This window comes from Phalacrocorax aristotelis, chromosome 7, assembly GCF_949628215.1.
Source record: "Phalacrocorax aristotelis chromosome 7, bGulAri2.1, whole genome shotgun sequence".
NCBI lineage: Eukaryota > Metazoa > Chordata > Aves > Suliformes > Phalacrocoracidae > Phalacrocorax > Phalacrocorax aristotelis.
In genome coordinates this window covers 19331481-19344410 of record NC_134282.1, presented here as the reverse complement: position 1 = coordinate 19344410, position 12930 = coordinate 19331481, and positions in this window count along the sequence as shown.

The following is a 12930-nucleotide window of genomic DNA, read 5'->3' as shown; positions in this document are numbered from 1 at the left end:
TGCTCCCTGCCACCTCCCAGGGCAGTCAGTGGGCAAGGGCTTTTGGGGGACAGAGCAGGAGCAGGTGATACTCCCTAAACAGCCAGCCCTCGGGGGCTGCTGTGGGGACATCGTGGGGCAGTGGGGATGGGGATAGCATGGGGTGGCCGGGGGGGGGGGGGGGGCGGGCGGGGGGAGGAGGCAAGCCCTGCCTGCACTGTGCCTGCGCTTTGCCTGAGACCTGCAATTCCCCCCTCCAAGCCCGTGCAAAAGAGCCTTTTGTGCTGCTGGGTTTTTCCCCCCCTTTTAATTCCTAACCAGGAGATTAAGGGAAGACAAAGGCTACGATTGTTCCTGCACTGCAGAGAGCTGGAAAGTTTGGGGAGGGGGGGGCCTCTTTCCAGACAGGCCCAGAGGAGGGGGATGCAACCCAGGTGGAGGGGCCAGGACAGGGGAACACCGTGGGAGCAGCATTGGGGAGCCCAGTGGGTACGGCTGGGGTGACAGCACTCCTGGTGCTAAGGGGGGACCCTGGTGGGGTGGGCTGGGGGCTTAGGGCTCCAACAGGAGGGTGGCAGGCTTTCCCCAGCAGAGGAGGACGAGGAAGGCTGGGGATGATGGGTTGGCCGGCTCGCTGGCTGCTTGGCGTTTTCCCTGCTAACTCTTGGCTGACACCTCAGTGACTTGGCAGGGAGAGGATCCCGCAGCCCCGTCAGCCCCCTGAGGCCGGCACAGCTGGAAGGGATCACGGCTCGGCATGGCTCAGCACAACACGGCCACGACCCAGCAGGCCAGCCCAGGGCAGGGGGTAGCAGGGGCAAGGGCATCCCCCCACAGTGCCCACTGTGCCTCATCCCCATTGCCACCCTGTGCCCACAGGATCGCCAGTGCAGGCATGCCGGGGCCTCATCCTGCACCCATGCTCAGCCAGAGACAGGACAGACTCCAGCCAGGCAGGTCATTGCCTCGTGGCTGGAGCCAGGGGCATGCCACAGCCCGGGAAGGGGCTGTCCCCATGGTGCGAGGAACAGGACCCAAACAGTTTTCCCATGCTTGCAGGGAGCCACGAGACACCCACGAACGCCCCAGCTCTGCTCCTTCTGTTTCCCGTTAAGATTATTTATTGGTAATTTTTAAGACCACTTATATACTCTGTTCACGTGCCAGGACCCTACACAGCTTTTTCCCAGGGCTTTTTTTTTTATATTAAAAAAAATTTGTTTTAATCATTTTCTTCCCACTCCTTCCTTCCAGTCTCCTTTGGTAGCTAGTGGGGGGCTTGCACATGGTGCAGTGCCTGTCCTCGGCTGCCGCCGCAGCCCATCCTCCCTGCCCACTGCTGCCAGGGCTGTGTCCTTGCCCCCTCAAGCAGGGCTGAGTGTTCCCACAGGGGGACCATGCGGGACAAGACCCCCCAGGAGGTACCCAGCATCTCTGTGCCAGAGCTGCCAGCCAGCCTGGGATGCTCCCAAAAAGGGGATCCAAGGGCCAGGGGCTAGGGGTTGCCTTGGGGAGCTGGAGACATCTCTCCCCCAGATGCTTGGGAGCTGACATCGTCTTTGGCAGCACGCAGCCAGCGAGTGAACGCACCCGCATTAATCACCCTGCGCCTGCCTGCCTTGTTCGAGGTGCAGAATCTGACCTGGCGCTGAATCTGGAGGCAAAAAGCATCTTTGGGTTACTAAACAAGAACAGGGCAATGCCTTGACCCAATGTGGTGGTCTGATGTTGGGGAAAGGCTGAGCCCAGAGGGGAAATTTAGAGGCAAAGCCATGCTGGCCTCACTGGTAGGGCTGGGACTGGTGCCAGGGGCTGCATTGGTCCCCCCACCGGCCACCCTGGTTGGAAATGCTGGCTCCTTTGGAAACAAGCGGAGCAATGGGGCTGCTGCACAGCCAGGAGCAGTAGGTAGAGATGCTCCGGTCCCTGCCAGCTTGCCTCGCCCACGTTTCTCTGACTGTCACCCCTGCCCATCCCTGGGTGGCTGACTGGTGGGGACTACCCCTGCAGTGGGTATCGCTGCCCATGCCCCACATGGCAGCACCACCCACGCCCTGCCCACCCAGTCCCTCCTGCCACCCAAATCTGGCTTATCCCGGAGCAGCGCTCAGGGGAAACGGGGAGACCCCATCCCACCGCCTGCCCCGCTCCCCTCCACCGCTATAACCCAACCAGCTGCTGAGCCCCCCTTATTGCCCCAGCTCCCACTTTGATCTCCCTCAAAGCTGGTGACAGTATCACCACGGGGCCAGAGGCCACCCCGGGTGTCAGACAGGTTCAGCCACACATTTCTGGCTAATGAGAAATTTCCTCTCCGGTGCTCGGCCGGGTTTTTTTTAGCTCCGGTATCGCTACCCCACCTCTGCCTCCACCAGGGTACACTGAGTCACAGAGGCATGCAGGCCACCTCCCGGCACACGCGCTTCACCCACCTGGCCCAGGACTTGCTGGGCCTTGGCAGTACCCCCTCCCCACCCCTTCCCCTGGGGTTGGTGTGACCAGGAGCCCAGCAAAACCAAAACTGTGATGACCCATCAGTGCATGAGCCTGACGCTCCATAGTGATGCCCTGAACCCGGGCACTGCCGTGAAGCTGGGGTGGATGGGCTGAGCCTGAGGAGGCGGTCAGCGCGGTGGTGGGTGGGGGGTATGGGTGCTGCACCCCACTGTGCCCCAGCCGCCCCAGCTGCCCCGGTCCGTGCTCGGGGGAACTGCAGCTCCAGGCAGCTGTGGAAGTTCAAAAGGAATGGAAAAAGCAGCAGTCCCTGCTCTGCATGAGGGTTTGGGCTCGGCTCCCCACCACCCGCAGCCTGCAGTCATTTCGTGCCATTAACGGGTTTCCTCACTCTGAACTTGCTAATGAGCCAGCGTGGGAAGCAGCAGGGACCAAGGGCCCCAAACTGGGACAGTGGAGGGGGCAAGCAGCTCTTCCTAGTATAGCATGGGGGTGGGGTAGAGGCACCCGCCATCCACCCTAATCCCCCATTGTGTCCTGACTGCTCCTGGGGCTCCCATGCAGGCCCCACTGACCCCCTGCACATTCCACCACCCCAGCAGCCCCATGCTGGTGCCCCAAGAGAAGGGTGCCCTGTGCCACTACCCACCAGGGTGGCTCAACCTCTGCCACCTCCCTCAGTGCATGTTTCCCCCATCCCACTGTCCCTATTGTCACCCAGGCGGGTAGCCAGGACTGCACCCCGGGAGGATGAAGCTGAAACCATGACCCATCCCTGGGGCGGTGAGTCAGTCTGTGCCAGGCAGCTTGTGCCAGAAAGCACCTTCCAGCACCGTCCCCATCCCCATCCCCATCCCCATCCCCATCCCCATCCCCATCCTGCAATGCCACAGCACAGGAGGACCCCACAGGAACCACTGATGGAGAGGAGGGAGGCAAAAAGCTCCAGGGAAGTGGCGGGTGTTTCCATCCACAGGCAAGCTTTGCAGGAAGGGAAGTGGGAGGATGAGCCAAACCAGGGCAGGAGCACTGGGGCGGGATCGCTGAGGTGTTTGAGCTGGCGTCATCAGCCCTGTGCAAACAAACCTGTGGGGCCATGCAGGGGTGGCAAAGAGCCAGGCAGAGGGATGGAGAGAGCCCATCCCACGCCAGCCCTGGCTCTGAGGCTCATGGCATTGAGGCCCCAGGTGATGGACCCATGGCATAGCACATCTGGGGGCTAGTATGGAACAGGGGCTGTCCCTGACAGCATGATGGCAGCCGTGCTGCAGTCCCAGCCCATGTCCCTTTATCCCCTTGGGCCCAGGCATCAGGCATGGGATGGGGTGCACCAGCACTGGGGGCACAGGCTCCTGTTCACGCGCTCCCAGCAGGTGATGGACAAGGCATGTCGCAGCCTCTGCACTGAGATAATCCCATCCCTGCCAGCACTGCCGGCCCATGGCCGGCATTTATCTCTCGCCAGGGCTGACGTCACCCTCCAAGACCCTAGCCAAGGAGGCCTTGCTTCTGCTCCTGGCTTTTCCCAGGGACAAGGGGCTTCGGGCCCCTCACCCCGGGCTGTGAGCAGGTGGATTTATGACTGCAGCCATGCTCTGGCATCCAGGGGACAGGAGAGGCAACGGGGTCTTTATGGCTTTAATACACCTTTCTGACAGTGAAGTTTAAATAGCCTCGTAAACCCCACCATCGCCCACCCCCAGCAGAAGGCAGTGGTTTATTAGGGCTGTAATTCTTCTCCTGGCATTTCATCTGTGTCCTTTTAATCTGCACTTGGGGTTTTTTTATTTCTGTTTAACACCAGCAGCTGTAAACGCTGTTAGGGATGGTCTTGTGCAGGGACCCTCCAGAGGGTGACCGGGTGCTGGGGCAGGAATACGATGGAGCAGGGGGAGATGGTGGATGGTCCCCATTGAGGCATCACACCGGTTAAAAGCCAAATTTTGTGGCTCCAAGCACATCCCTCCTCTGCCAAGCGGGCCCACGGTGCAAGGAAAGCCTTCCCAGGGAACCTTGGGATTTCAGCAGCAGAGCCGGCCGGGAGCTAATCCTTTGTGCCAGGCTTTCCACTTTCATCTCATTAAGTCCTGCTCTCTGTGCCGCTGCCCTTTCAGTTTTTCTGGCAGGGAGATAAGTCTCCATGCTCAGCGCGGCGAATCCTCCGTGCCTGCTTGCCCGATGCTCCTGGTCGCGCTGACGCTGGCAGGCAGCTTCCATCCAATTACAGTGGGGTGAAGCTCATTTTAATTGCATAGAGCAACTGGGATTACGCAGACTTTATCTCCTAATTCCCTCTTTATCTCTTAACTTCACACTCGCCGCTTGCATTGAAGGCAGGACAGCTTGTGCTGGCGTTCGCAGTTTCTGAAGTAGCCTTTCCCTATGTGCCACCCCCTTGCCCAGATGAGGTTGGCCCCAAAATGCCCCAAAATGCTTCAGAATGCCAGAGCTGGGGAACCCTCCATGTCCCATGGAGCCAGGACGAGCTGCTGGCCACAGCCCCCAGGATATCCCTGCAGCACTGGGGGGTCAAGCCCACCTGCTGGAGGATGGCACCCGTTGCATTGGCTGCTTTGGGAGGAGAGCTCACCCTCAAGCTGGTGTCCCCAGCAAAGGCCATGTGACACCTGGAGGCAGAGGCTCTCCAGGGGCGGCTGGGATGGGCACAGCGGGGAGAAAGGGCTTTTCCTCTTAACACTCACACCCCTCCAGGCAGCCTGTCAGGTGCTCAGCACCACTGCTGAGGCTGCTGTAGGGCTCAGGGGGTCCCTGTAAGGGAGGGACGGGGTGTTAGCCCCCCAAAACACACCCTGGAGGCAGGGAACATCTCAGCCAGCTCCTTGGGACTCTTGAGGACCCTTTACTTGCCCTGTGCACTTAAACAGGATGAATGCTGTGGCAGGGCACTGGGGGCTTGTTGGTGGAGCCAAAAGGTGTTTTGTAATCTCTCCAGGTACAACCAGCACCATGGGTGCCTGCCTCCCCCTTCGAAGGTCTGCCCCATCATCCCTCCCTATAGCAGGCGCAGCACAGAGCCATGGTGCTCTGCCCTTCCCACACTTATTTATTCACACCCCTGAGACATCCATCAGTACCCAGGGCAGGGCGGCTTGGGGATCCAGCAACACCCACTTCTGCGTGCGGACATGTCCACCCCGACCCAGAACAAGCTCTTGAGATAACGAGATAGCCGGAGGCTGCCCCGACCAGGGGCACTTGGCGGGGCCAGCCCTGATAACAAGTCAGCAACCATCCCCTCTCCCTGCGATATCTTCATGTTGGTTTGATGGCATCATGGAGAGCTGGGTGCCAGGCTTATCCATGCTGCAGGTGGGTAAACTGAGGCAGCAGGACAGGGGGCAGGTGCCCGGCTTAGCAAGCTCTGCATCAGCAAGGTCAGGTGCTAATTAGCTTCCATTAGCACATGCTAATTAATCTAATTCCGATGACCCACAATTCTGGAGCGTGAGAGCTGCTCTTTGCTCTCTGCCTTTGCCGTGCACAGGTCTGCCCACGCCATGGCTGGTGGCAGCAGGGAGGGGATGGACCAGGGAGCCACTGCTGCTGGTGCCACCCTGCAGACATGCCCTCCCCAGGCTCAGCCCTGTGTGGTGGCACGCTCCCGGCCTCCCCTCCCCAAGCACAGCCCGCACAAGCCAGACCCAGCAGATCAGGGATTTCGGATGCTGGGAGAGCCACACTAAAACTGTCAGCTTTTACTGCAGGAGTGCCCCGATTGACCATCCCCTTGGCCTCCTGCTGGTGGCACACACACACCCCCTGCCTTGCGTATCGTGCATGGGGGCCAGGCATGCTCGGGGGGCTGAGTGCTTTGGTGCGGGGGCTACGGCAGCGAAAGGGTGTCTCTTAATCCAGTGGCAGCTGCGGGGCCCAGGCTTGCTTGTTCAAGGGATATGGCAAATCGGTCAACAATCCCCCAGTACGTTTTGGCGGGGGATTAGCAGCCCCCCAGGGAGGGAAGGGGCCCACATGAATATTAGGTGGGTGGGAACATGGCCCCGCAGAAACAAAGCCAGCTGAGGAAGGGTAAGAGAGTGGATACCCACCATCCCAGGGTGTCCCTGAGGTGGGGGACAGGGTCTTGGGGACCGTCCCTGTCCCCATCCCGCTCTCACACCCCAAGGTGCCAACAGGAGGGAGCTCTGGTTATCATCCCATACCACCCCAGTGTGATAGCCCCTGACAGCACCAGGGCGGATGGCAGCTCCCTGCCACCCCCTTGACCCCCTGTCTGTCCCCATGTCCTGACGCCCTGGGCCCCGGAGGAAGGTGGCACAGGAAGCTCCCAAAGGCTGACAGCTGGGAGCTCCCGGCAAATAAGGGCAAGTGTGTAATTAGTCCTTGTTTGCCATGGGGTGGCCAGCTGGGGTGAAATCCGTGCTGAAGGAAGCTATGGGGTGTAAGGTCAGCCTGGCAAGGAGGGGAGCTGGGCTCTCTGAGGACCACCCCCAGGGGCTGTGGGAGTCTGCCCCACTGCTCCAGCGCAGGGGTAGCTCTGGCCCCCTGAAGCACCTGTGGGTTCAAAATGTCTGGCTTCTGTCTGAGCAGCAGATAGGACCTGGTCAGAGACGAGAAGGGTTTGCGTTGTTGGCATCAGTTCCCACGTTTCCTGTGTGTTCAGCACCCCTCCATCTCCTCTGTGTCCTGATGTGCCCCATACTGGGTCCTCATGTGGGGACCCTCCAGCCCGCCTTTGCCCGGTACTTGAGGTTACCAGTGTGCAAGGTCTCAGTGAGCAGCCCTGCAGCCCTCGGTGTTTGCTGAGCAGTTTGGAGCTGAGCCCTAGGGCCTTGTCTGCCCTGGGCTTATCTCCCTGCTGAGCAGAAACCCTTTCCAGGGCAGCTCCCTCCAGGGCTGAAGGGGTCCCCAGGGTGGATGAAGGTCCCTTGGGGCCACAAAGGCAGGAGAGACTGGGGTGTGCACCCAGGGAGATGTCCCCAGTGTTGGTGGAGCTCACAGAATGAGTGTCCGCTGGGGGGGGGCGTGTTGGGTGCATGTACATGTGCTGCTGGGTGCTCCCGTGGGCTCCCCCCAGGGTCCCCTCACACCATTCCCTGCGGGTGCTGAGCAGGGACCACTTTTCTGCTTCGTTAGCCACAGCTGTGCTGGCACATAATGACATGGTAATTGCGAGCTGAGGCCCGGCCACACGCACTGCCTGGCTCATCGGCCAGTCCTCGCCACACCCAGGTTAGCCACTGCCCGGGGGTCCCACCACCTGCCCAGGGGAGCCCCGCATCCGGCTCCATCTGGGGTCTGCCCCAGTGGCAATGTGGGGGGGAAGCCCCACAGCAGGCTGCGGTCACCTCCTCGCCTGGGAGCTGGGAAACCTGTCCTTCCCCGTGGTGTTTACATGGGTAAGAGGGGTCCTCCGCCACTGCACATCGCATTTTCTGCTTGGTCACTTCCATCTGTGTCCCTGCATAATGATTTTTTCTGCTACATTAATTTAACACACTGCGGTGAGCCGAGGCGCTGGGACCCCAGGCTGCTTAATTGTGTCAAAGGAAAGGCTCCCTGTTCCTGCTTTCATCAGCAGCCTGGGCTGCTGCAGGGTGGGTGTCCCTGTGGGGGGGTGGGAAGGGGTCTCGGGGTGGTCATGAGGTCTGGAGGGAGGTGGCGGTGGAAGGGAGTGGGGTGTCGCAGGGGTTGGCCTGAGCCTCCCCGTCCTGGGGCAGGCAGTGGGTCCTGGCTCAGGACATCAACTGGGAGCTGTGGGGTGAGAGTTGGGGGTCCTGGGAACTCTAAAACATCTCTTCCAGAGACCCTGGCACCATGGGGCATCCCACCTCATCCCCATGGATGCTGCCGCAGGATGGCGGTGGCACGTCTGGGTGTCCAATGCATTGCTTGGGGCCAGCCAGCCCCACACCCCAGGGATGGCGGGAGCCAGAGGGTTAAGTGCTGTGTTTGTGTTGGCTCAATGCAGCAGGAGCTGAACAAGGCCCCCACAAATGGAGGTGAAGGGCTGCCCAGACGGGATGTGACAGCCCGATTTCAGGGCTGTCAGCCCCAGCATGGTGGGCATTGAGCAGGGACATTCCTCCCCGCTGCTCCCCACTTCCCTGGCTCCCACACCATAGCTGCCAACAAAGGCGATGGGCAGCCCCTGCCCACCTCAGCCCCGCCATCTGGGGTGCCATGGGGCATCTGTGGGGCAGTGCCAGGCCTGGGGCTGGGCTCTGTGCCCAGCTTTGCCACACCAGCACAGCGCGGTGCTCAGTGAGCCCCTGGCTGAAGCAGGATGCCGAGAGTCCCCCTTGCCCTCCCCACCGGCAGCCCCACCGTAAGTGGCCTCCAGTATTTGCAAACATTGTGGCAAGGGGCTGGGAAGGTCTCGGCCCACCCCAGCGGGTGTCTTTATGCTGCACAGACCCCTGGGGACTCATTTCCATCCCGCCCGGGTGCTTGCCCCGTTCCTTTCAGCACCACCAGGCCTTGCTCTCCACTCTGCCAGTGTGCCAGAGCCTGGCAGAAGTAGCACCAGGCACACAGCTGTGTCCCAACCTGGCACCATTTCCATCCTGGGGGCTCATGTCTGCATCACTGGCATACTGTGCCATTGTGTGTGCCACTGCCCCATGGGGTCGTTGCTGAGCTGGTCTGTCCTGGTCCCTCCAAAACTCACTGAGGTTCCCTGTGTCTGTGCACGCTTGTATAGGCATGTGTACACACTTGTGCATGGGCTGCCATGATCAGAGGTGTGTGCGACAGAGCACACACCTTCTGCACACACAGCTGTGTGGATGCACCCACTCATGCACACCCACCCTGGCTTCCTTTTCCCTTGCACATTCACCCACACCAACTCCAGCTGTGCGCACCCCACTGTGCACACTCCCTGCCCTGCCCTCAGGCTCCCCCAAGTCCCCCCACCCCAGCTGAGCAAGGTGCCCTGGGCTGGCAGGCAGCTCTACCCAGGCTGGCAGAGCCAGATCCCACAGCACAGGGGTGCCATGAGTGGCTCTGGAGTCCCCACACTCCCAGCACCCTCCCTGTGCACCCAGCTGTGAGGTCACCCTGTCCCCTCTGATGCATTTTTGGGGGCCGCCACAGCCACATGCCCTATTAAATCACAGCAACCCAGTCTGGTGTGGCGCAGCTAGATCTCAGGCAGCACCCATCAGCTAGCATTGGTGGTTTATGGTCTGCTCAATGCCCGCAGATCAATGCCAAGCCCCATTTTATTTGCTTTTGGAGTTATAAAGGTGGATTACCCAGCCGCGCCTTTGCAACTGCTCTCCGCTGCTGCCAGGTGCAGAGTGGAGGAGATGGGCAGGAGACAGTGGGGCCCTGGGACACTGTGCCTATCCCTCACGGTGCCAGGGAGCACCCGAGGGAGCTGGGGTTGCTCTTTTCTCGCGCCTTTTGTGGCCAGTAAATCTCCTCGGGGGCCCCCAGCAGTGACCTCTTCCCGGGCGCAGCCACTAAGCCCTTTGTAATGGGATTTTGTGGCAGAACCGGCAAATTAGGGGCGAAGTGAATGTGTTAAGCTGCTGGTTTCTTTCTGGCGGGTTCCCCCTCCCTGGCCCACACTGGCCAGAGCGCAAACAAAAGCAACGAGCTCTGCTTTTATCTCTGGTGCTTAGAAGCTGGAGCTGTACAGGGCTGTGTTCCCCCCGCCAAGAAACAGCCAGGCTGGGACAGGGATGGGACAGGGACAGGCAGAGCCCGGGGCTGTGGGAAAGGAGCATGGGAGGATCCAGCTGCAAGTAGGTTTTGCTGCCATGTTGGTTGTGGCAGCAAATTTGGGGAAGGGGGGCAAAAGGTCCCATCTTCGGGCCTGGAAGATGTGACACTGAGGGGTTCTCCCAGCATCGGACCCCTCAGCATCCGAGCTGGGGCACGGCACTGAGAGGGCAACTAGGATGGGGCAACGGCTGGGGACAGTCCCTGGCATCACCTGGGGACATGTGGTAGGAGGACCCACCTTTGCTCTGGAGCTAATATTTTTCCAGTGCAAGGACTTTATTAACACCGGCAAATACAAGCCATAAATACTCATTAATTCCCTGCATCACTGATGGCCTTGGGAGCCAGTGCACCCCCACTGCACCCCCATCCACCCGTGAACCCTTCGCCAGCCTCATCACCAGGGAAGGCAGGGGGGTGCTGGGTGTCCCTTGGTGGAGAACAGTGGGCAACACCCAGCCTGGATCATCTCCCCTGGGCACAGCTGTCCCCCCCTAGGAGGTGTCCTTTTCCAGGGTACCCCACCGGCCCCCCGACTTGGGGTGACAGCTGATCCCCTCGGACCAGCCCCATGGCCCCAGACAGCTCTCAGCACATGCAGGCAGGAGAGAAACACCACAGTGCCGGGCAGGGACAGTGGTACTTTGGCACCCAAAAACCCCCAAATGCAGGCAGGGAGCAGGTAGGGGATAGAGCGCTGCCCCCAGGGTCCCCATAAGGGCCTGATTTATTGCTGTCTCTTGAAGGATGACATTAAGGGAGCGGCCGGAGTGGGGAGCGCAGCTGCTGGAGCAGATCAGTGCCTGATTAATGTTGGGCAACTTGTTATATTGTCAGATAATTATCCCCAAACTGTATGACTTTTCTGCTAAGTGGCAGGGCTTAATTGCATTTTTAATTACACCGCTGTCACAGCAGCCCCTCCACGCAGGAGGTGGGGATGCCAGGAGCGGGGTAGGGTCTCTGGGACCCCTTGCAGAGGGCATAGCAGGGGCATCCTGCCCTCACAGACCCACCCCCCCACTGTGGGGCACCCAGCTGCAGCATCCCCAAGCTGTGGGTGCTGCATGCAGCAAGGTTTTGGGGTGATCCTTGTCAGTGCTCCTTGAGGCAGCAGGCACGTGGGGTGCAGGAAAATGGGGAGTGAGGGAGGATGCTCCCCCTTGCCCACTGTGGGCTTCAAGGGCTCACCATCCTTTGCAGCCCCCCCAGCCCCATCCGGCTGGGGGCAGCCCAGGGTCTGGCTTCCCCTCGCAGGCAGGGCTGGGTCAGGGGTCAATGCATTTAAAATTCCTCCTTGCTCTTAAACTCAAGAAAGCAGCCGGGGGGGCAGCGGCTGTGTGGGGAGCACCCGCCAGCACCCCAGGCAGGGAGCACACATGTACAGGCAGGAGCGGGCGTCAGTGTCTATATACGTGCGTGTGCATGTTTGTGTGTGAGTTCGTGTGCATTTGTGTGTGTGCACTTACAGGGGTGGGGGGGTGTACAGGGGGCCACGTGTGTGTGCATGGATGTGCACTCATGCAGGCGAGTGTGCAGCATGTACGCATATGTGCATGCCTGTGGATTTATGCGTGCACTCACAGGGGCTGTATGTATGCATGCAAGTGCATGAGTGCATATGTGTGCACAATTACACATCTGCTGATGTGTACATCCGCATGGGTTTGTGTACATGTATAGGTGTGTGCACGTATGCGTACGTGCACGTGTCCAAACGTAGAGGTATGTACATGCATGTGAGCCTGTCTGTGGGTATTTGAGCACGTGGAGGAGTGTGTTCCTGAGTCTGTGTGGGACATCAGTAGGGGTGCCTGTAGGGGTGTATATATGCGAGTGTCTGCATGTGCAAATGTGTGTGTGTGGCTGCACACCTGTGTGGGGTGCAGGGATGCCCCTGTGCACCCACCCAGATGGCTCTAGCATCTGGGGTGGCCGCGGCAGGTCCCAGCTCTGCCCCCCTGCCCCAGCCAGGCTGGACCTCCCAGGGAGCCTCCTCCCGGTGACCCCGTGGGGGTCAGCCCTGCACGGGGGGGTGGCAGAGGGGACAGGACCCCCGGGGCTTCAGGTGCAGGAGGCACCTGTGGGTCATAGCAGCTCCTCTCCCCCATCGTTCCCTGCGACAGTGATGTTCCTGGTGCTGCAAGATGGGCACAGCCTAGGACCCCCAGCACTGCCCAAGCGCTAGACCCCCACAGGGCTCAGCTGTGCCCCCCAGGACTGTGGGGCAGCCAGGGCTGTTCCTGCCGGGGGACAGGGTGCCGCGCCTGGGCAGGCCCCACACCCCAGCCCTCCCCACCAGCCGGATGCCAGGCAGAGCCAGGAGGAAATCCAGGCGTTATCGGGCAGCTGGCTGCAGCCGCAGCCTTGGCCGCGGCCTCTGGCCTGAAATTTCCTGGTCTGGCCATCACAACAGCGTTACCCTGAGCTTTACTTTTTCCACCAAGTGGGGAGGTCAAGCCGTCAGGAGAGATGGCTTCCCCCGATACATGGGCGTGAAGGGAGAGGGTGGATCAGGCCCCCCATGTCACCATCACACAAGTGGAGAGGAAGAAATGTGGATTTTGATGGGGAAGGAGCCAGCCCCAAGTGCCCCCTTCCTGCTCAGCCGTGGCCCCTGCTCTCGTGGGATGCGTGGACTGGGGCAAGCATAAGAGTGAGCATCACAGCTTGGGGGAAATATGCCCCCTGAAATACATCCTGACCCCCAACAGACCCCTTGCCAGCCCCTCTTATCTTTGTGGCAGCCGGATGGGGTCTCACCAGAGAGGCCAAAATTTCAAG